The 25,386-nt window shown below is 44.0% G+C and overlaps 1 protein-coding gene across 1 annotated transcript in view; it reads left to right on the top strand.

Moving 5' to 3' along the window:
- LOC126470617 (uncharacterized) overlaps nt 1-25,386 on the top strand; it is a 366,250-nt gene that overhangs the window by 36,920 nt on the left and 303,944 nt on the right. The gene's annotated exons all lie outside the window — the stretch shown is intronic.

The following is a 25,386-nucleotide window of genomic DNA, read 5'->3' as shown; positions in this document are numbered from 1 at the left end:
CTGTGCGTGTGTGCGTGTGGCTGTGCGTGTGTGGCTGCGTGTGGCTGTGCGTGTGTGGCTGCGTGTGGCTGTGCGTGTGTGGCTGCGTGTGGCTGCGCGTGTGTGGCTGCGTGTGGCTGCGCGTGTGTGGCTGCGTGTGGCTGCGCGTGTGTGCGTGTGGCTGCGCGTGTGTGCGTGTGGCTGCGCGTGTGTGCGTGTGGCTGCGCGTGTGTGCGTGTGGCTGCGCGTGTGTGCGTGTGGCTGCGCGTGTGTGCGTGTGGCTGCGCGTGTGTGCGTGTGGCTGCGCGTGTGTGCGTGTGGCTGCGCGTGTGTGCGTGTGGCTGCGTGTGTGCGCGTGTGGCTGCGTGTGTGCGCGTGTGTGCGTGTGGCTGTGTGTGCGTGCGTGCGCGTGTGTGCGTGTGTGCGCGTGTGTGCGTGTGTGCGCGTGTGTGCGTGTGGCTGTGCGTGTGTGCGTGTGGCTGTGTGTGTGGGCGTGTGGCTGTGTGTTGTTGTTAGCATAAGTTAGAGTAGGATGTAAGTTTAGGGACCCTTAAGAATTCACACACATTTGAGCATTTTATAAAAATGGTTCAAATGGCTCTGAGCACTATGGGATTGAACATCTATGGTCATCAGTCCCTTAGAACTTAGAACTACTTAAACCTAACTAACCTAAGGACAGCACACAACACCCAGTCATCACGAGGCAGAGAATATCCCTGACCCCGCCGGGAATCGAACCCGGGAATCTGGGCGTGGGAAGCGAGAATGCTACCGCACGACCACGAGCTGCGGACGAACATTTTATAGTCCGCAAGACAAGTTACGGAGTGCAGTGGAGGCGTACCTGTCGTATCACTAACATTCCCCCTTTCCTGTTCCATTAGCGAATGCTTCTTGGGAAGAACGATTGTAGATAGGCCTCCATATGAGCTCTAATTTCTGATTTTTCTCTCTCTCTCTGTAAGTTTATCTGACTGATGAACAGTACTCAAGAATCGGTCGAACAAGCGTCTTTCGTAAGTCACTTCTTTCGTGGATGAATTAAATTTCTTTACGATTGTTGCAATGGTATCTACTTTTTCTCCAGCTTATGTGGTCATTCCACTTCAGATAACTGCGGTTACTCCTAGGTATTTTACGATTTTTACTGCTTCCAGTGATTTTTCATGAGCTGCATAATAGAACAATGACGGATCTCTTCGCCTATTTACGTGCAGTATGTTAAATTTACGCTCAGGACCGACCGTCGGTCCCTCCAATAATCATAGATCTTCCTGCATTTCGCTACAGCCTCTGGCGTTACAACCTTCCTGGCAATAGCATCGTCTGAAAAAAGCCTCATTGAGCTTTAGACGTTACGCACTAACTCATATAGTAAACAGTGGCCCTGTAACAGTCTGTTAACCCGTTGAGTACCAGTGTGGTTTTTATTTATTTTTGCAGTAGCTGTGTATTTGGCATGAAACCGCCGATGTTGTTGCAAGACACAGCTAGTGGTACACTGAGCTACTTCTACGAATGTATGAGTGGTTTCAGTATGAAACCACTGGGCACTGTATAGTTTAGATAAATTTATTAGATTTTAGGCCTATTTTTACTTGTTACTTAGAACTATAGTTTCAGGCATTATGAGTTCACGGAAGTTTAGAGATGTGGGACTGAGTCCAGGAAAAAGGAGAATTTGTTTCCGAATATATGGTGAAATGGTGGGTGTTTGAAAACTGCGCCCTAGTGATTACGGTGTGAACCACCACCTTAAAAAATTTGATATTTTTTGCCAAAGACTTCTTATATTCGATTCCCACTATGATAATACAGAATGACGTGAAAAATTTTAATTATATTGGTTTTCGTATTTGTGGGACCCAGTGTGTCAAGATATTCCGGAAATTATCTTCACATCTGCTGTTCAGTCACGTTCAGAATAAAGTACCGAGTTCTGGTCGGAAATCTTGAATCCAGTCATAAAACTTGTCCGATACTCGGTGAGTTCACTAAACGAAACAGCGGAACTGTGTCTAACTTGTATACGGAATTCTGGAACGTCTCGCCGTACTATTGTAGTTTAATTTTTACATCTACGAGTGAACCTCAAAACGTAAGTTACACATTGTTATGGTAGATAAAGTAACATGTGTTGAATGTTGCCCTACACTTCCAAGTGACAAATGACTATTTTTTTCAACATAGTCACCAATTTTCTGTAAAAAAAAAAAGTCGTAACTTTCGCCTAATCGTGAAATTCTTCTGATAGAAATTCGCTGCTTGATCACATGGCTATTCGAGAACCGCTGAGTGGACGTCGTCAGCGTTGCAAAAACTCTTTCCTCTTAGATATTCTTTCAGCTTGCCGAAAAGATGGAAATCGCTTGCTAAAAGGTGCCGACTTCCCGATCAGCATCGCCCGCGTCTCCGCAGCTTTGGTGAAATTGTTGGCTCCATTTCACTACTACTGAACGCGACACTGCATTTGGTCCATATAAGCCAGTTTCACGGTGAATGTTTGTGCAGTTTCGACATTTTGCACACAGTAATGGTACTGTACCATGTACTTAAACTTCAGAGCACGTTTGTAGTTGGCGTGTCATATCACTTCCCAGCTGTGCTGCACATGTTGTCCATACTGCAGCAAAACTCTTTCTGCAGGAAGCCCAGAACATGTACTCTCGTCCGACAATGCTACACTCGGTTTGCGTGGGACTGCATGTGGACCTTACATTCTGTAGTCTATACGTGGAAGCAATCATACTGCAAGCCATATCTGTGGCGTATTACAGTTGCACAAGTTTTTCAAGTTTGAATTTTGTCTGAAGGTGATCAACTTGTTAAAACCTACGCACTTCCTCATGACAATCTAGAACTAACAACAAAAGAAAATTTGCAGTTAATGGAAAAACAAAGAAGCTGTAAGATCATGGTGGTTATAGGTAATTTTTTGCGATTAACTTTGTTGTGTTATTCAGTCCGAAGACTGGTTTGATGCAGCTCTCCATGCTACTCTATCCTGTGCAATCTTCTTCATCTCCTAATAACTACTGCAACCTACACCCTTCTGAATCTGCTTACTGTATTCATCTCTTTGTCTCCCTCTACGATTTTTACCCCCTATCATTTCGCTCAAATAGTAAACTGACGATCGCTTGGCGTCTCAGAATGCATCCTATCAACCGATCCCCTCTGCTAGTTAAGTTGTGGCAAAAATTTCTTTTTTCCCCAGTTTTATTCAATACCTCCTCATTAGTTAAGTGATAAACCCATATAATCATCATTATTCTTCTGTAGCACCACATTCCAAAAGCTTCTAGCCTCCTCCTGGCTGGACTGTTAATCTTCCATGATTCACGTCCATACATGGCTACATTCCGAACAAATGGTTCCAGAAAAGATTTCCTAGCGAGTTCAGTCTATATTAGATGTTAACAAATTTCTCTCCCTCAGAAATGTTTTTCATGCCATTGTTCATTTGTTTTGCTACCCAAGTCACAAAACTATTTTCTCATTTCCTAACCTAAATCACTCAGCACCACCTGATTTAATTAGACTACATTCCATTTATCCTTGTTTTGCTTTTGTTGATTTTCATCTTACACACTCCTTGCAAGACTCTATCCCTCCCGTTCAATTGTGCTCTTCAGTGTCTTTTGCTGTCACTGACAGAATTACAATGCCATCGGCAAACCCCAAAACTTTTCTTTTCCGTGAACTTTAAGTCCTATTCCAAATTTGCTTTGGTTTCCTCTACTGGTTGCTAAGTGTACATATTGAATAACATCGGGGGATAGGTTACAACCCTGTCTCATTCTCTTCTCAACCATTGCGTCCCTTTAATGTCCCTAGGCTCTCAACTTCTGTCCGATTTCTGTAAAAGATGTAAATAGCGTTTCGCTCCCTGTATTTACCCACTAACTTCAACATTGCAAAGATGGTATTCTAGTCCAAGTTATCAAAAGGTTTGTCGAAGTCGACAAATGCTGCTATTCACTACAGTACTCTAAATAATTCTTTATTATGTGATATGAATTCTTTAAGAAGTATGCTTTAACAAACTTTTTGAATATGTGCAATTTTATTCCCTCGTAGAAAGTGCTGTTGTGGTGTTTTATTTACTCTTGGTAAATGAGAGTTCATTCTGAGTCTTGCTCCAAAATCATGAAAGCTGCTGCTTGTGAGATAATTGCTGATGTTCTTGATATGCATAAGACGGGTAATCATATTCACATTGTGAAGTTAGAATCCCCGACTGTTTAAACATATCTTTGCAGGGAGCTTGCAATCTACGTTCTACGCATGTAATGAATTGCAGCTAAATATCCATAGTTACTGAATTGGCAGCGCAGTCTGTAGTCATCCTGGTAAAAAGAATAACTTGCAGTGTCATTTCACACAGGCTGCTTCCTGCAGCTTTGTGAAGGCAGCTAGTAATCTAGCATTAGTGTGCAACAGCCGCTACTGTGGGAATTCGTTGCGTAAAGCTCGCTGCAACTATCCGACAACTTGGCTTCCTGCCGCTCATCCGACTCCTCAAAATACAGGCTGTTTCACAAATATTCAGCCCGTTTCACAAGAATGTCTACAAAACCGGTGCACAAATAACATTATGCCATTTGTAATATTTTAAGAGACAGTATTGGCAAACAAACAATGATCACAATCACAGTTGGAAAAATTCAATTATATAAACGCAAACACAACTCCAGATAAAGACTCATACCAACTAGAGAACCAGCACGCAAACAAAACTTACTCATGGGCAGTTTAATTGGGAAAAGCTCATATTTTGCAGGGAATAGAAGTTAGCTAGCCGTAACCAGTTACATCCTCCAACTTGTTGGACTCTTGGCGGACTATTGTTTCCTTGACTGCGAAGAACTATTGGATATCCCCTCCGGTTCAGTTGAGTGGTTTTATGTGTAATAATACCGTGTGCTCTTTCCATGTTCTTGACAGGACAAATTTGTATTAAAATGGACATCTCGGCTAAGAAGCGGGCAAAACTTGTTGCTTTTCATGAACACACATCTATGAGACATCGCTTATTGGCGGTTTGGTAAAATCTAGCGTTTCAAGACTTATTAGGGCATATAGTGATACTATCTCGTTGTCTCCAAAGAAAAAAGGCAGGTGTGGACGAAAACGAAAAAACACCCCTAAAACGGACAAAACCTTAATTACAAACAATAGAATTCATCCTCACAAGACAGACCTTCATGGAGATTTATTGGCTACTGAATTGACTCTTCAATGGTACGGCATAGGCTTCTTGATTGTCGGCGGAAGGCACGAAAGCCATTAAAGAAGCAGTTGTTAACCTGTCATGAAGAAGAAACGGTTGACATGGGCCAAAATACATAAATCTTGGAACTCCAATGACTGGAAAGTGTAATTTTCAGTGATAAGTCACATTGTATTGTTAAAGGACAGAGCAAGGGTTGTGAGGTAAAGCACCCATTCGGCAGTGAGAGCTGAGCATCTTGAATAGAATGTAAAATACCCTCCTAAAGTTTCGGGTTTCTTCACTGCAAGTGGCCCTGGGGCACTAGTTCGTCGATGGCGTGATTAATTCACCCAAATACATGAAAATTGTGCCATTTCTATAGACCTTTGCAGATGGTGGAGGAACATTTCAGCATGATTTGGCCCGTATCACACTTTAAAAGCAGTCACGATGCTCATGGAAAAAACATTGTGCTTCAGTGGCCTGGTAATTCACCACACTTACATCATCGAGACTTGTGGAGTATGGTGAAAGGCGGCTTGGTAAAATGGACTCTTCAATAAAAGAATACACGTTAGTAAACGTGGTGAAGTGTGATTACATGACGAACTGCGACCATTTCCTCTAGTCTGGTCGAGTCTATCACAACGTGTTCAGAAGCTCATTAAAGCAAAAGGGCACATTAATTGCTAATATTCAGTAAGCTACTAAGTTATCGTAATAAATGTGCATAGTTAAGTTTCTCGTTTCAATCAATTTGCACACTTCTGTATCTCCATAAGCAATAAAAACTGACATTTTGTAATGAAATATTTAATAGGAATTAGTCTACATTAGCACCTCCTAAAATACACTGGTGTCCAAAACTTAGAGACGAAAGTAGCTTTCGCGTGATGTCACCCAAGTAACATAGCTTGATGAAACTTGGACTATAGATAGAAAGAATTGCCACAATGCAGTAAAGAAGGTAACACAGTGAAACGAACAGAAATGACACTTTCATTCAAAGGCAGTAATTATACTTAAGTCACCGCGATTCATAATGATTCTGCGGACAATAAAAATGGCGGCCGGCCGCTGTGGCCGAGCGGTTCTAGGCGCCACATCCGGAACCGCGCTGCTGCTACGGTCGCAGGTTAGAGTGCTGCCTCGGGCATGGATGTGTGTGATGTCCTTAGGTAAGTTAGGTTTAAGTAGTTCTGAGTCTAGGGGACTGATGACCTCAGATGGTAAGTGCTTAGAGCCATTTGAACCATTTGAGTTTGAACTAAGAAATGACGGGACATGATTCTTAATACTGGGCTACAATGCATGCTCCCATGCTGTCAACAAGGTTGGTAAGGAGTGCTCTTGATACGGCGTTCCACTCCTCCAGTGCTAATAACTGCTGGATGGTCGTTGGGGCACGTGGACGTGCTGCAGTACGTTTCTCCAGCGTATCCCACACGTGCTCGGTGGAATCTAAATCGGGGAACAGGCAGGCCAATCCATTAGCCGAATATCCTCTTGTCAAAAGAGATCCTCCACCTGCACTGTTCGATGCCGCGATCTCACCCTCAGTCAAGTCAGGGCCGACTGATACCCCCAGCCCCTGAAAAGACGCGGATAGGGAAGGTGTACAGTGTCTCAATAACACTGACCGGTGAGTGGACCGTTTTTATCGATTTGGAGGTCAGTACGCCCATGCAACATTATGCTTCCCCACACTATATCATCTGGACCACCAAAGCTATCATACTCGACAGTACTGGACATAACCTCATATGATGAAAGGTGAGAACACGTAACGCACACAGGAACACTGATTCAACAATGTAATACTCCATCACTATGTCTAATACTAAAACTTCAGATGTTATTCAGGGTGATTCACGAAGATACGCAAATACTTTAATGTTATTCTACAAGTAAAACTAAAGAAAAAAGTTCATATAAACACAGGTCCGCAAATGTTTAGTTACGGAGTTGCGGCTAATAAAAGATTCTGCCTGAAATTTAGAAACTTCGCTAATATGAAGCCATCGCAAAACTGTAAGAGGTTAAATTAAAGCATAATTTCCATTTTTTTGTGATTATTGATCTGGTGAATCTAACAAATCGTGTCCCAGACGTGTATCTACAGTAGTTTCCCAGAACATCCAGAGAAGCAAAGGGGTAATTTCGTAAAATTTTTAATTTATTAACTATATGGCCCAATTTTTTACATTCCAGGCAACTGCACAAAGTTTTCAACAGAAGTTGTAGAGAATTTAATTTTGGAAAGATGATGGTAATAACGTTAACTGAAACTGTGTCAGATAATCTGCTTTTATTAGTGCCATAGCACACGTGAATTCATGTTAAATCGGAAAAACAAAGATCAGTGTTAAGGCAGTTGTACAATGTACATACAGTTCAAAGGTTAGGAAACAACTCACTAACGATTGCCAACAATGACATAAACGTTTCTACATTCTTAATAGAAAGAGAACAAATTTACTTTTATAATAATCTCTGCTTCTCTGAATGTTCTGGAATACTACTACAGATACTTCTTTGACATGATTAGATTCACCAGACCAATAACAACAAAATAAATGGAAATCATGCTTTACTTCAACCTCGTTCAGTTTTGAGATGGCTTCATATTAGCAAAGATGCTAAATTTCAGGCAAAACCTTTTATTAGCCTTAACTCCGTAACTAAACATTTGCGGATCGATGTTTATCTGAGCTTTTTTCTTTAGTTTTACTTGTAGAATAACATTAAAATATTTGCATATCTTAGTGAATCACCGTGTATTTGAAAGCGTGTCTGCACTGACGCCACATTTCGGCCACGGCTTGGTTTTACTCAAAACAGCGTATGTCAAACTCCTGACGAGGCACTGCATATCGACATCCTTTGAAGTTCGCACTTAGTAGCATTTTGCTCTCTGTAAGATGACTATTTCTCATTTATGTCCTTCTATTTGACAGATTCTGAAGATGACCTCCGCCACAACGAAAAACTCTTAGTTACGACAATCACGAATCCTGTATCATTTCAGTGACTCCCATATTTCGCGATAATACAATAAGTACTGTCCTTCTTTGAACTCTCTTGATGTAGTCCGTCACTCCTATCTGGTACGGACCCCTCACCTCGCAGCGGTATTTTAAGAGGACGGATAAGCGTAGTGTAGGCAGTATCTTTAGTAGATCTGTTATATTTTCTAAGTGTCGTGCATTTTCTGTGTGTTCCTTCCAATTTAAGTTGTTCGTAATTGTCATTCCTAGGTATTTAGTTGAATTTACGGCCTTTAGATTTGACTGATTTATCGTGTAATCGGAATACTTTTAGCACTCGTGTGGATAACCTCACACTTTTAGTTATTTGGGGTCAGTTGCTAATTTTTGCACCATACAGATATCTTTGCTAAATCCTCTTGCAATTTGATCTTCCTATAGCAGGAACGCGGAAAATTGTAAAGTTCATACAATTAAAACTCGATCAAGACAGTATTACATTGTTTGGTGCAATTATGATTGTGAAATCTAATGATTTCATATCATTCATTGATTACAATATTGGCTCATTCAGAAGAAACTGCAAAAATAATTGTGAACGGTAGGCGGAAAAACGATATGCACTTACGTAACACATCCGTAAGTTTTGTACAGATAGGTGGGCACTATTCGGCAGGTTCTTCTCAGTAGACTTCAGAGGTCTGAAAGAAATGAGTGGAAAAACGCAGTCTTTAAATCTGAGTTCATAGGTTTCCTTCTGCCATACTCCTATTCTGCGGAGAAGCTGCTCGCAGTAATAGAGAACTGTTCTCCGTAATGTGTTCATTCATATTTATCACAACTTTTTCTTGTTTTAATCTTTTATTTTATTTACAGATTTTATCAGCATTATATAAACAGTGTACTCACTCGTTACATGAGGAAGTAGCTATGGCTCGCATTGTCTCACGGGACCTGATAGTTAAAATTAAAAAATCTGAGAACTAGTGCGTTTTTGCGATTAATTTCTACACGAGCTGAGGAAGAGGATAGTGTACGGCTATTCCCGACAACGTCTGCGTGCGTATAGCGAGCGCGTGGGAAAGCTACGCGGAAGTATTGTCGACGTGCTCGTAATTGCAGCAGGCGCAATTTTCCCTAATGAAGTTCCCGTTGCTACAGCTCAGATAAGGCCTCATTCGTTAGTTCCGCAATGGGCGGAAAAGTTTTGCACGTAGCGGTTTCTGGGCTTTGCTATCGGATGGCCGTATATTTTCTGCGGCACGAAGCGTCCTATTTAACTGTGTAGTACCAAGTCGTACAGTAAGACACGAATCCCAGCGGTAGTTAGTCACGGATGTGAGTTAACGTACTCGAACCATGTGTACTAGGCAAGATTTGGTTTGTAATTTTTCTCTTCATACTCGTATCAACGATTGCCTATTAAAGTATGTCAGTAAGGTGCTGCACATCTTCCCTAAGCTGCTGCAAAAACCTTGAACGGCTATATATGGAGCACGTCCTTATCACCGCTGTTAGGCCGTTAATAAGAAGAGCTCACTCGTTTTAAATCTTGAATGACACGGTCGTAAGCTTCCCCGAAACACAGATTACAATGAATGAAATTAGTAAACTTTTCTTTTTCCCGTGCCTTGACCCCGCGTCGATGCGGGACAGATATGGTTACCGTGGGATTTGGCATTGTTAGTGTTAAGAGATGAAATAGTGAAGGCAGCAGAGGATCAAGTTGGTAAAAAGATGAGGGCTAGTAGAAATCCTTGGGTAACACGAGAGATATTGAATTTAGTCGAGGAAAGGAGAAAATATAAAAAAGGCAATAAATGAAGCTGGAGAAACTGAATACAAAGGTCTAAAAAAATGAGATCGACAGGAAGTGCAAAATGCCTAGGCAGGTATGGCTAGAGGACAAATGTAAGGATGTAGAAGCATATATCACTAGGTGTAAGATATACTGCCTACAGGAAAATTAAAGAGACCTTTGGAGAAAAGAAAACCACGTGTATGAATATCTCAAGAGCTCAGATGGAAAACTAGTTCTAAGCAAAGGAGAGAAAGCGGAAAGGTGGAAGGAGTATATAGAGGGGCTGTACGAGGGGATGTACTTGCAGGCAATATTATGGAATTGGAAGGGGACGTAGATGGAGATCAGGGACATAAGATACTGCGTGAGGAATTTGACAGAGCGCTGAAAGACCTACACTAAGTGATCAAAAGTATCCGGACACCTGAATTAAATCTGTGGCGCCCTCCATCGGTAATGATGGAATTCAGTATGGTGTTGGCCCAGCCGTACCCTTGAAGACAGCGTCCACTCTTTCAGGCGCTGTCAAAATAAGTGGCAACCACCGCGGCGCGGAGTCTGCACGCCGCTGCCTGTGCAATGAAATAGACATTCATCTGTGGCCGTTTGTATATTATCTGAGCCATCTGGAGCTGTCTGTTCTGGTGATAGGATGCTAGGTAGTATCTTAAGACAACACGTCGCCAGGAGTCGTTCCAAAATTTTATGGTCTGCGTTAAGCAGAGTTAAAGGGCGGTAATGTGCTGTCGTCACTGCTGGTGTCGGTTTGTGGGTGGGTATAATTATTCCCGTAACAAAAGGATGGCGGTATGGCATTCCCCATCGTAAACAGCTCATGAAATATTGTCGTCCACCTCGGCGCCATTAGCGCAAGGAAGGCGCGATGAAATGGAAATGGAAATGTCGTGTGGCTAGGGCCTCCCGTCGGGTAGACCGTTCGCCTGGTGCAGGTCTTTCGATTTGACGCCACTTCGGCGACCTGCCCGTCGATGGGGATGATGATGATGATGATGATGATGATGATGATGATGATGATTAGGACAACACAACACCCAGTCCCTGAGCGGAGAAAATCTCCGACCCAGCCGGGAATCGAACCCGGGCCCTTAGGATTGACAGTCTGTCACGCTGACCACTCAGCTACCGGGGCGGACAAAACTGTATGGGCAAGCCGTCGACGCCAGGTGGCGTATTCGAAGCACCTTTGTTGACTGCATCGTGGACTTCGTCGTGCGTAACCGGCTCCCTCAGCTCGTTCGCCTCGTCACCGGCGAGGGTGCGAGTGACGTGTGGGAACACAAACTCCTCAGCGCGGTTGTTGGTAGCCTCATCCTGGTACGTTGTGCGGCAGTGGTCTTCAGACATCGACGATTTCTGCCTGGCAAGCGACGTGCTGAGTGGGATAGGTGTAGAGCTCGGTGATGAGTCGTTGTCGTCGGTGTTTCCTATCGGAGGCGATATGATGTACGGTGGGTGTTCCTGTTCCGCCGGATCTTGACGTAGTCTGCACCATCGCCCTCTGAAGTCCACGGCGTATCAGCGTTACAATTCGTACCTTAATCTTGCTGCGTTCCCTATGAGTTTCAGGGGTGGGTGGATGGGCGTCCAGGTCGCGAAGAACTGCTTGGAAATAGTCGTTTGTGTGCCGGCGCCATTGAGCTACTTCCTTGCCATACTGAATCGAGGTACGCCGAATGGAATGTTTGGTACATTCCAGCCACCAATTCGAGGCTGTGCACTACGTAAGTAAGCGACGTCCAGAGGTGTCCCATATCTCGAAAACGCGTTGAAGAAAATTGAGATCGTGGAGGTGCAAGACTGCGCCAAACCACTTGTTGCGGGAAGAGAATATTGCACACGCAGGCACAGTGCTCCGAAAAGGCCAAGGGCCCAAGTTTTGCACCTTTGAGTGCAGATGTGAGTTCCCGCGAAACGTAAATCCTGTCAAGACGGCTCGCGGAGTGACTCGTCTGGTATGTGTGTTACAGGTGCGTCGCCGTGCCGAACTTACGAAGTGTCGCGGAGCAACAGATAACGGACAAGGCAAAGTTCTTGGCAGGTGCTGCTGTATCGGGGCATTTGATCCTCAGGGTGCAGGATACAATAAAAATCACCCCCAAACAAGTAATGGTCACAGCGCCCAAGAAATAAAGGGGCGATTTCTTCTGAATAGAAGTATACTCTGTCGCGTCTGCGTGTGGAGCCTGAAGGAGCGTAAATGTTGACAATACGCGTCCGCATGACAGTGATTGCCATGCCTCTGACGGACGGACGGAAGGTAGGTGATATCCGCCACCGGATTGCGTCTCGGGCGTAGATGACTACGCCACGGCCCAGGTGGTCACCAGGAGAAGGATAAGTGTTAAATTTAGCGACGTCCGGAAGTGTGGCCACGTGGATTTCCTGTAGTGGTGCGATGTCGACATGCGATGCCCATATCATCCCACGCAGCAGTTGAATTTTCACGCGGGAGCTTATGTTAGCGTTGATCGTGGCTATTCGGTACGTTTGGAGCTGTGCCGCGCGGTGGAGGGGGAACTCCATCGGCGGAGAGTGAAGGGGGGCGAGGCAGCGGCGAGCCGTACCGTACGCCACCTGACGGCGTTGTCTTCGGCGTAGCTTGGTCTGTCTGCGGTAACTCCGTCCCCAGCGTGTGGTTCGGACTATTGTCGATGTCGTCTCTCCACGCCATCGAAGGCGCTGTTGTACGTCGTCCGTAGGAGTGGAGGACGTCTCTGCGGCAGTTGTAACGGTGGAGTCCATTGGTTCGGGTGCACCTGGGCGAGCTGGCAGAATAGGTACCGGCACAGCCAGCGCCGGTGTTGCGTTGCGTCATTCTTCTCGTCATCGTGCAGATTCTCAGAGGCACCGGCGGGCCGGACGGCCTCTGCAGCCGCGCCCCCTCCTGCGCCTTTTAGTTGTCGTGTCCCTCCCCTTTTGTCTGTAGGATGGAGTCGCAGTAGTCTGGGAGGATGGCCGTCGCGGGAACGATAAATGAAGGGACGTAAATATCATCGGCCGGGGGAGGATCGGAAGTCGTCGCTGTTGGTAGTGGCGCCGGAGTAGCGTCAGGTTGAGGACGTGACGCGTCGACCCCGTCGGTATACGTTGCAGCTCGAATGGTCACCGGTGCATGGTACGACGGTCGGCGGCAGAAGCGAGCGCCGATGCATAGGTAATCGGTAAAACCGCCGTCGGTGTCGGAGGCGCCACGGTAGCAATCTGGAATTGAGTGACGCGTCGCTGAACACACTGACCTGACGTGGCCTCCTTCGCCGCACCCGACACTGGTCTCGGGTTGGCCGTCGTATATGACGATCGCGCGGCACCCTCTGATTTGCGGGTAAGATGGCACGTGGCAACGGAGATCGATGGTGATTTGTCGTTCACCGTTAAGAACGGGGTACGTCTGCAATTGCGCCCAGCGCTCAGCAGTGTGGCTGTCTACCGTGCCTAGCTCGAATGGTAGTTCGAAAACCCATATGGTGCACATGTCCCAGCCTGCGTGGTCGACAGTGACCGCACAGACATTGCCGTCGGCGTGGCAAGAAACGTAGTCCATGTTTGGTAGTCAGTCTGGTGTCATGAAGTATTCTTTCATTGACGACTTTGACATACACCGTGCTGCTAAAGATAGACAAACGGATGCCCAGAATGTCAAAAATGGCTCTGAGCACTATGGGAATTTACATCTGAGGTCATCAGTCCCCTGGAACTTAGAACTACTTAAACCTAACTAACCTAAGGACATCACACACATCCATGCCCGAGACAGGATTCGAACCTGCGACCGTAGCGGCCGCGCGGTTCTAGACTGAAGCGCCTAGAACCGCTCGGCCACACTGACCGGCAAAAAGTAACACTGTAATTCATTTGTATGCATAGAAGGAAGAGTTATACCGGGGAGGTCTGAGCCGTTTCCAAGTAAGTAAGTATTGAAGTTTGCGCGCGCAACCGCCTGACTGACTTCAGTGCTAATTAACTTGGAAACGGCGCAGCGTCTAGATTTTTTCCTAACTGTTATTTCTCAGCACAACCTATCCCGTAACACCCTTAAATCTTTTAGGGCTGTTCCTGATCACCCTGTATACAGTTCAAACTATTCTCAGTATCGCCTCGATCCCAGTGACTAGCTGCAACCGGTATCAAGCCAACCAACTGAAGACGAGCCTTCTGTGGTTCTAAAGTTATCAAAAGAGAGAAAAAGTGTTGATCCTTGGTGATCTTACTTATTAGGCCTCTTGGTCTGTCACGTTTCTGTCCCTTACGTTTCGTCTCATAATGCTAGGAATATCCTCAGAGGCTATAAAACTTCCTTAGTTGGTTTTCGAAGTCAAACAAGCAGAGCAAACCGAAGCTAACTGTTCGTACGTAACCGTGCCACTGTTGGGGCATGACGTCATCGGAGCGCTGCCAAGGCTGGCGGAGTCTAGCGTGTTTTATGGAGTTCGTATTGCCGAAGAGTTTGCGCTATTTGCTTTCTTTAGCACTAAGGCCCACAGCATGACCATATAGCTAACATCACTGAGGAAGCAAATAGCGGCCGTGAAAGGAATCACTGTGTGTGCTTTTTGAAGCATTATAAAGCGACTGGTCGGAGTATCAATACAAAGCATCCGTTGAAGGGGCCGTGGCTGTGTTACAGGACAGGAACACTTGTGTGGTCTTGTGCCAGAGCGGAAGGGCGCCAAACTGTAGCTACTTCCGGCCGCCAATGAAACGGATACGTCTTCCTCTCCCATTGTGCGGGCTTCCCCGGAATCCCTGCCTGGTTTCCTACTATCGATTTCCTCAAGGTCCAGGATCCAAACTTCCTTTCGCTGCTCGTTTCAAAGTGAATGCATCGTTGCTTCTGACGAATGTAACGGAAATTGTGCGTCTAGTAACAAAAATATCAAAGTGTAGCTAATGCTTGTTTCACACGGCTACCGTTTCTACCGTAAGAAAAATGGTAGGCCTTCTGCTAATCCACCACGTTAAATGGGGATTTTTACACGATACGGCAAGCGGCAGGAAGGAAACTGTAGCATGTCAGCGCCTTGACACTGCAGAGGGGTAAGACGTAACCGCCGTGTCTGCCTGCAGTGTAGGGTACGCCTAATTCCACCGCAGCAGTCTGTGTGCATGTCAACTAGCAACGCTAGCAATGAGACAGCTGATTGTTGCTTTTGGGACTTCACTACTACAGTTCGATCCACGAACGATGGCAGTTCGCGCATTTCGAGGCACTATTGACCATTCCAAGCGACAGTTGCGGTACGCGCATGCGCCTGGTTTCCTCTTCAAGAAAGCGTATATTCCGCAAATTCTCTCTCGCTTGCTTATGCAGAATTTCACTTACCACGACAATCAGCGATGACAACTCGTGACAAATGGAATCAAAATTCACTAAGCGACTCGCTACGATCACGTCTAATGCTCGCATTTGCTAAAACATTTACAGTAGAGCGCTCAGAACACTGCTGAACTCTGATTGGCCGTCGGAGAATACGTGGCGTAGATGCGCAGAACAAGAGCAAACTCGACCGCCATCGTTCGTGACGCAAACTACTGTCGTGCATGCGCGCAATGTACCATGGTATGAAAGGCAAACAGCATAACTGTATAAATGACGCTGAATCGCTATTTGCGCGGAAAGATCGAGTAGTGTTTCGTTAGTGTTGCGTATGAAACGTCCAAACACTACTCGATCTTTCCGCACAAGCCGCCATTCAGCGTCATTTATACAGTTATCACAGTGATCCACTTACATTAGATGAGCTTCGCACGATATTGCCTGAGCCGTATTTTTGAAAGTTGCCAAATACTCGTTGCGACTGGGACACTAGTCACAAATACAAGGGCCTTTCAAAAAAATGGTTCAAATGGCTCTGAGCACTATGGGACTTAACTTCTCAGGCCATCAGTCGCCTAAAACTTAGAACTAATTAAACCTAACTAACCTAAGGACATCACACACATCCATGCCCGAGGCAGGATTCGAACCTGCGCCCGTAGCGGTCGCTCGGTTCCAGACTGTAGCGCCTAGAACCGCACGGCCACTCCGGCCGGCCAAGGATATTTCCCAATGAGATTGCATAGCCTATTAACCTGACGCGTAAGACGGAAGATTCGAATCTCGTCAAGTAAATCGAAATTTGTTTTTATAAATCGAACAAAGACCTCATCATTTTTTATTAACTGGTTTAATTGGAAGTTTGTTTCTAATACTTCGTTGCGTCTTTTCATCATCGTATTGACTTGTTTATTTGGTCTTATTTTTCTACCTATCATTTCATTTTTCGTTCCGAATCTGCTTGTCGCCTATAATTTGCAGCCAGGATTGTTCATCGGTTAATAAAGCATCATTCCGTGCAGCCAGCGTGGGAATAGTTTGAGGTAACCAATGATAGCGAGAAATTAGTTCCTTTCTACCGCTAAAACTAAAATCTTGCTGCGGAAAATGGCTATGCGAATAAACATACAATGAAATTTCTGTCTTAAGTTCGCTCGTAAATGTTAGTCTTAACGTCGTAAACAAACAGATTGTAATTTGTTCTGCCTCGGATTGTTGATCGCTGTTTTCTTGGATAAATTGCACATCACGAGGTTGTGGTTAGGCTAGGACAAGAGCTTTTTATTCAGCGCTACAGAACCCGTCTGCCGCAGTTCAGTCATTTGTCATTTAAAACCAGCTGTCGACGGAGAATCTCCGACTTCAGTCATATCTCGCGAGGGCCGCTCCCAACATTGCTCCGCGTTAACACAACAGAATTGGCGAAAAATGTTTCTCCTATAACCGAGCCGTGGCCGGCAGCGCATGTAGCAACGGCGTAGCGGCTAGTGAAAGACATAAAGTAATTTTAATCTAACTTTAGACATACACAGCTCTTAAATAATTTGTAGGCGTAGACGGGGTGGGGGTGGGGGGAGCGCTGGGAGATTAGGGAAACACAATTGTTTACTAACATCGTCTCCTCGTTAATTATAGTGTAGCACGTTAAGTACAGATCTTCTGGAAGCAAAAATTCATTCTTTTGTCATCAAGCTGCGGTACGTATTGCTTTCCATCATAAAGGCAGTATATGTTTCTTCTACCGATAACGGAGCTCGTGCAAACGTGTAACAGACATCAAATGGAAATTTAAGGAGACTTGTCCTTTTCGCTTCTTATTTCTTCAAACAGGAGCTGAACGAGCATCGAACGAGTCTCTTGTTCGACTAATCGAATGAACACATTAGATTCTGTGCTGCTGTTGCAGCTATCAATAAATATTGCACAAAGCAAGTAAACGCTTGCGACACATCTTCGTTGAATGCTTAGCTAACACGTGCTGATAAAGCCCCTAAGAGCGTAAGCTGAACGTCGTCAGTATTGGGTTCTTCCGGCACAAGCATTACTCGTAGGCTACAGTCAACAATACAAGAAACAAGTTTCATACTAAAATGCTGGTTTGTGAATGCTACAGTATTCGGCAGATTTGCTTCTGATCTGTGCGAAATTTAAAGTATCTAAACACATTATTAGATTTTAGTGTGATCGGGCATATTGTGTTGAAGAAATGTTCCGGTTGACCATGTTGCTTGGAGATGAACAACGCTACTGTTTTATAAGGTAAACATGTAATTAATTATGCCACTAATGGTTTTTTGTTATCATGAAGAATGAAACTATACTGTCCTTTTACCAGGACAGAATCCGTGTACCCCGTCTGCGTCTTGTTATCCAAGTGAAAGCGTGCGAACGTTTTAGAAATGTGCGTGGGCACCAGATCGGTATTCCCTTAATCGGAAGTGGGAAACCGCATAAAACCACAACCAGACAGGACGACACACCGACCTACGTAGTTGGATCGCCGGGCGGATAAAATCCGGAGCTGAAAGCAGCATGGTAACGCTCGCGTTTTTATTACTTAGGATAATACGAGATTATAATATTAAAATGTGACAAGTTTCAACTTTCTCTTGTCATTAGTCGGCCGGGGTGGCCGAGCGGTTCTAGGCGCTACAGTCTGGAACCGCGCGACCGCAACGGTCTCTCAGGTTCGAATCCTGCCCCGGGTATGGATGTGTGTGATGTCCTTAGGTTAGGTAGGTTTAGTAGCTGTAACCTCAGAAGATAAGTTCCATAGTGCTCGGAGCCATTTGAATTTTTTAATCTTGTCATTATGCGTATGACGTGCTGAATTAGTAAGTTACTCTTAAATCTGTACTTAACGGTCCTTTACAGAGACACATTGTTTCGGGTAGCGGATGGTAAGCTTCATCATGCTATGGAAATGAGCGTTTGGCGTCATTGGCCGGGAGGCCCCTTGCGGGGCAGGTCTGGCCGCCTTGGTGCAGGTCTTATTACATCCGACGCCAGATTGGGCTACCTGCGCGCCGGATGAGGATGAAATGATGATGAAGACAGCACAACACTCTGTCCCTGAGCGGAGAAAATCCCCGACCCAGCTAGGAATCTAACCCGGGCCCGTAGGACGGCAATTCGTCACGCTGATCTCATTTCGTTCGTTTTCGTTCGTTTCATCTGCTCGGGGCGGACGTCCCAAGACACCCGTTTCAGTTCGTCGTTGATCGATTAACTCAGTTTTATTTATTACAGAGGGCAGCTAACCCTCTGACCGAACACGCTGAGCTACCGTGCCGGCACTACTGTTATCGGGGCGGACTTAATCATGCTATTATCCGGCTAAATTTCACACAGCAATCTTGCAGCTTGGCAGTCATGTCATCCACTTCGCTGTCGAGGTGCTTGTACACTGTGTAGGAAAATCTAACTGCGCGAAGTCGTCTATAACCGATTCTCTCCACCTGTGAGTGTAAGCTACAGAGAAATTTGCTCTAACTAGAGCAGTGGTAGCATGACGCTGGGATAGTTTAGAAAGACGTTACATCAGCGTTGACTGAAGTAGGGTAGTACTTGCTGCACAGTCACCATGTCGCACCAGTTAAAACGTATTGCTACTGCAGCCGTTAACATATTAGCGTAAAACGAAAACGGATATTATTCAAAAAGGAAAAAGAGGCAGTGAGATAGAGGACGTGCCAAATTATTAAAGGAAATTAACTCCCACATGAATTTCATGAAACTGTCTCAATGATGTACATAATTCGTTGGAATTAGTGACCTCTAAAAGCAGCGGAAGAGAGAGCTTTCAAGCATTGTTCTCGAAATCCGTTGTCACGTTGTACATATTTTTTTCTCTCTCGCTCGCTCTTGTCAAAATACACCTCACACAGACCAAAAAAGGCATATACGTAATCTTACTGAAAAATCCATATCAGTGTCCAGTTGAGAGAAATAGATAAATCATTATAAGCAGTGCATCACTTCAGATAACGTGTAAAAATGCATTTCGATTTCGAATGAGAAGTAGATTCACATGCACATTCTAATGTGTTTCTACTTAGTGAGTACTTACTTAATTAACTCTTAGTTTTTATTATCAGTAGTATATTGAGCAAGCAGTAAAGGAAACAAGAGAAATTCGGAGTAGGTATTAAAATCCATGGAGAAGAAATAAAAACTTTGAGGTTCGCCGATGACATTGTAATTCTGTCAGAGACAGCAAAGGACTTGGAAGAGCAGTTGCACGGAATGGACAGTGTCTTGAACGGAGGATATAAGATGAACATCAACAAAAGCAAAACGAGGACAATGGAATGTTGTCGAATTACATCGGGTGATGCTGATGGAATTAGATTAGGAAATGAGACACTTGAAGTAGTAAAGGAGTTTTGCTATTTGGGGAGCAAAATAACTGATGGTCGAAGTAGAGAGGGTATAATATGTAGACTGGCAATGGGAAGGAAAGCGTTTGTGAATAAGAGAAATTTAACATCGAGTATACATTTAAGTGTCAGGAAGTCGTTTCTGAACGTATTTGTATGGAGTGTAGCCATGTATGGAAGTGAAACATGGACGATAAATAGTTTAGACAAGAAGAGAATAGAAGCTTTCGAAATGTGGTGTTACAGAAGAATGCTGAAGATTAGATGGGTAGATGACATAACTAATGAGGTATTGAATAGAATTGGGGAGAAGAGGAGTTAGTGGCACAACTTGACAAGAAGGGACCGGTTGGTAGGACATGTTCTGAGGCATCAAGGGATCACCAATTTAGTATTGGAGGGCAGCGTGGAGGGTAAAAATCGTAGAGGGAGACAAAGAGATGAATACACTAAGCAGATTCAGAAGGATGTAGGTTGCAGTAAGTACTGGGAGATGAAGCAGTTTGCACAGGATAGGGTAGCATGGAGAGCTGCATCAACCCAGTCTCAGGACTGAAGACCACAAGAACAGTGATATGTCTGAACAATTGATGCCACCTGTGTTAGAGACATAGGCATTTTTAAGAAACTTGATTTTACGAAATGCACATAACTGAAAATTTTGTCAATAAGAATTGTCTAGTCAGACTAAATATCAGATTCCCATTCGTTTTGCTATAATAAAACAGAAGTGTCACCGTCTTCTGCACTGATGGTAAAGTGTTTTTTAGTACTTCACAATCCTGTAAAGTCATTCAATAGGATCATGGGGACGCAGAATCGGAAAGTATTTTCTAAAATAAAAACAATCTTTGTCATAAATCGTGATTTTTATTTTATTTTAATGCGCTGTGCATTTGGGGCCCTGGAGTGTAATCTTTAGGTGCTTCATCGGTATAAATTATTTTTCACATTTAGTTAATACTGGTCCTGTTAAAATCCTATAGGTATGTTACAAAGTGGCACATTGTGAATCTAAGTTTTAGTGGTTACATGGTTCTGAAGTGCAGTATGAGTAGACATATTTATTTAACTTTGACACTTTCCGCACTACAGCACATACGTTAACAAAATTCAGAAAGTCAAAGAATATCAAAAAGTAAATTTCCCACCTTTCTACATACACGCAGGTGTTATTTCAAAGAAAATACAAAGATGTTACATAGATGTCGTTTGTAAAACAATTATTTGTATAGATGCCAGATGTGACTACATGTTCTGAAATGGTTGCACTTTTCAATATTTGTTTCTTTGGGAATAAAAACCCTTTTAAATAGCTGAAAAAACTGACTGTTACACTGTTTATTCATTTAACATGCTTTCAGAATAATTTTCTTTTGTAACATTTCTAATTGTTCTTGTAGGTGAAGTTCCTTAACATTATTTTTTGTGTGGAGTACAGTTAGTCTGTTGTGGCTGTTACTTTGTCTATAAAGGTACACCTAGTTGCCTACTGAGGATTTGTCAAAGTGGTTGAGTCTGAAGACATCAGCGTGTTGTTTGTGACGTGCATGGAAAGTTCTTCCTGTTTTGCCTATGAAGAATTATGGACAAATGTTACTGATGTACATTTTCGTATAAATTACAGTGTAATCACATTGTGTTCCTTATTACGACGTCTTGTTTGTATTGCAGTGAAAGTATAGTGTTTGTATTCTACTTTATTTTTGTTTGGATCCGTTTTCATTTGAGTTGGAGGATAATTGTAGTACACAAATTTATGTTAAAATGTGGTGTTAAGTAGTATTTGTTAATAGTGTGAAGACATCAGTATAGCTACCATAGCACTATTAGCACATGCAAGGAAGAATTCTCTAGTCAATAAGACAAAAAAATATTCAGTGGCAAGAAGCAACACCATTCAAAGCAGAATTACCTGCTCACTCCGTCAGAAGATGGAATAAAGCTGAATATCAGTTCTGTCGAAAGCTGCTAACATGGACTATTTAGGAGGAACAAATACAAGAGTTCACACACCACCATACGACGAAATCGGCTTCTGTTTTATATGAAATAATACGGAACATTTACCCCACCCAATAATGGCCTGGCAGAGAACCAAGTTCGTGTTACTAGGAATCCCTAAATGAGTTTCAGTATCCAGGTACAAAACTCTAGGGTAACAAGGTACTAACCAGGCAGCGTCAAATGGGGCACCTGGCAGGCGCGTGGCAGAGATCTGTTGGAAGTGATTGCTGGGCAAACTGTTTATAATCTGAGTGATATTACTTGTTAGCTGACACTTCATCTGGGAACATGGTTTCCTCCACTCGGAGCCTCAAAGTCGCGTGCTAACTGCTGACGATGCACAACAACAAAGTATCAGTTCACATGCAGTGCCATAAAGCATAATTGCAATGGGCTGAACATAATGTACCTCGCATGTCGCGTAGTATCAAAGTTGAATTGTTTGGCGACTTCCGTGTAACGTTTTTATATTTTAATCACAACAGTATCTGATTACATAAAGTTCACATGTATAAACCTTCCATTATTTATACACTGTATATATTTATGTAATCCTAGCCATTCAATACAGTGCCATATTAGAATTTATTCTACGCCATGTTATTTCTCTTTAATTTAAAGCACTTAAACTCATTGCTCTAGCAAAGAATTATTTTACTGTGTACATTTAACCCACAGTGTCTGTAAATTAACAGCTTTACTGATCTAACGTCTTTGAAAATACTGGTTTTGTTATTTCTGTGAATCTGGACTGTTTTGTAATCTGTTAAAATATCGTAAAAATCTATAAATTTCCGTATTCGGTGTTCAAATTGTTTCCTTGTATTTTTTCCTCAGTACTTATACACCCAGTACCTACCTTCTCCATGGTAGAAATCCAACTTTCTTTAACTGTTTCCATCTCAGATAGCACCGCCGCATTTCTGGTTATAGAACTGATAACAAAACCACCAGAAGCGAAGAATTGGAAACCACAGCTAAGTCAAGACTCACGTAGGAATGATGGAAATTCACGTAGACCAGCGTCGGCCGATGAGAAAGTGAGCAGGAACGCCTTATTTCTGCAGCGTCACAACGGGTCCTATTCACTGACGTGTAGCGGTCGAGCTAACACCTCTACATTTTGTCCACTATAAGCAGAACTCATGTAAATAGACCCGCTTAGCCGTACTCACGTAGTCTTGGTGTTCGTATGCACTGCAAACATATGAGATTGCTTAATTTTTTGAGGTGGAACAGGGGCACGGAAAGCAGCTACAAACTAGCGAGAAACAGATAGGCAGTTTCAGAAAAACAAAAATATTCGCTACCGGTACAGCAGATTTCAGAAGTAACATTGGTGTTCCTGTGTATAGCGTATTAAATGCGCGGAATGAGAAACAGAACACAAGTAAGCTGTTTACTCCTGGTAGGACGAGAAGACTAAAATAGTGTGTGAGGAAAATGTGAAGAGTTCCTGAAAAATTGATGGACGCGCGAAGGTGCAGGCGTGGGAGCTAGCTTCATCAATGTAGTAGATATCTCCAGTTGTGGATTTCTCGAATTCTGATACATTAAGATTTGAGATTTGCCTGCTGCTCATTGTTTTTACGAATCACGTCTACAGGAAGTCTGACGTCTTGTTGCTAGACTGTTACAGTACGTTAATGCAGCAGCTGTAGCTTAGTCCTCGCCTGGCGCGGATTCCAGAGGGGCAGGGCAAGGTAGGGGTGAGTGAGGTAGGGTGGGGGAGGTCAGCGCAGCTGCAGGTTAAATGCGCCAGGCGATGTGAGAGCTGAGAGGCTGCAGAACAAATTTAACCTAATAATCCTACATACGCGAGTGTATTAGGCAGAGCGTGATTTATGTTCCGCGGGAAGGAGACTCCAATGAGAGAACAAAAACCGCGGAAGAAACCGTAGCACAGTATTTACTTCCGTGTTACATTTAGTATGAACAGAGTATAGTTACCGAACGCTCCTTGTGTTCACTGTACAGTGACTTCCGTACTTATCATTAAACTGATACATACTAGACAGGGCACAGATTCTCAATCAGCGGCCGGCCGCGGTGGCCGTGCGGTTCTAGGCGCTGCAGTCCGGAACCGCGGGACTGCTACGGTCGCAGGTTCGAATCCTGCCTCGGGCATGGATGTGTGTTCTGTCCTTAGGTTAGTTAGGTTTAAGTAGTTCTAAGTTCTAGGGGACTGATGACCTCAGAAGTTAAGTCCCATAGTGCTCAGAGCCATTTTTTTATAATGAGTAGGAGTACTATTTGACACTGTAACGAGAGGTGTTCCAACGCATTCTACATCTGTACTCGGCCAACTGCCTTACGGTGTGTGGCGGACAATACTTTCGCAACGGTTTCCGTGTCTGCGGACCGCAGTCAGTTTGCGTGGGGCCTCTAGGCAAACTGCATGCCAGCCACGCGACGCCTGATATAACCTGACTCAGCCCGCTGAATCACGTTGCCTCTCTCTCTCTCTCTCTCTCTCTCTCTCTCTCTCTCTCTCTCTCTCCTCCCTCCCTCTCCCCCCCTCCGTCCCTCCCTCCCTCTCCCACTCTCTCTCCTGCCGGGTGCCCGATAATATGTTTGGCCTTTGGCATAGTCGTGGATTGTGAGGCGCCAATATTTCACCAGCCTTTGACTGCATTCCTAACCGGAAAGTATAAAGTATAATATTACTTTGCGACTTACAAAAAATGGCTCTGAGCACTATGGGACTTAACATCTATGGTCATCAGTCCCCTAGAACTCAGAACTACTTAAACCTAACTAACCTAAGGACAGCACATAACACCCAGCCATCACGAGGCAGAGAAAATCCCTGACCCCGCCGGGAATCGAACCCGGGATCCCGGGCGTGGGAAGCGAGAACGCTACCGCACGACCACGAGATGCGGGCACTTTGCGACTTACCTTCCCCTGAATGAATGTTTCAGTTGTAGATACGTTACTAACCGACATTTAATTATAGAAATCTGTATTAAAGGCAATACGTTTTTGATGGATCGTCAGTGTCGTTGGTTGTCTTGATACTGCATACTTTCGTAATATGCAAGTTACAATCGTTCTTTATCTAACAGTATGATATTTCCGTATTTTCTTGAAACAAACAGTACAGTTAACCTTGTGTTTCCGAGATTTCAGGTTGCTGGCGCTTAGAAACGGCATATATACATACACAGAAGCGCCAAAGAAACTGGTATAGGAGTGCGTATTCAAATAGAGATACAGTGAGTCCAAAAAGTATTCGTCTAGCTGCATATATTTTAGAAAAGTCTGTGTAACATGAAAAGAAATGTATACAAAATCTAAAGAGCCAGTCATCTAAGAAGTACCTCGGTAAGTCATTTTTGCTGAAAAGCAAGGAAAGAAATATATCCAAATCGACAGCATGGTTAACAGAATAGAAAATTTAATGAGAGTATTCGTTCACCACCTGAACATGCCGAAATCCTGCGCGCAATGATTAAACGATAACGCTGACCCACGGCACACGCTGGAGTCAACCGTGCACTACCCCACTCTCGCCTGTTGTGGTTTTGTGGTTCTGAATGGCGCCGATACAGTGCAATTAGCGCCATGGGGCGTAACGGTAGTGAGACGATGCGGATCGAAAGGACACTTATTCTGCTCATACATAATGAGTGCAAATCGTCTTAAGAGATTGCTGAAGTATTCGGTGAACCTAGAAC

Source organism: Schistocerca serialis, chromosome 3, assembly GCF_023864345.2.
Source record: "Schistocerca serialis cubense isolate TAMUIC-IGC-003099 chromosome 3, iqSchSeri2.2, whole genome shotgun sequence".
Taxonomy (NCBI): Eukaryota; Metazoa; Arthropoda; class Insecta; order Orthoptera; family Acrididae; genus Schistocerca; species Schistocerca serialis.
Note: the sequence above shows the minus strand (reverse complement) of the source record. Positions and strands in the feature narration are given on the sequence as shown.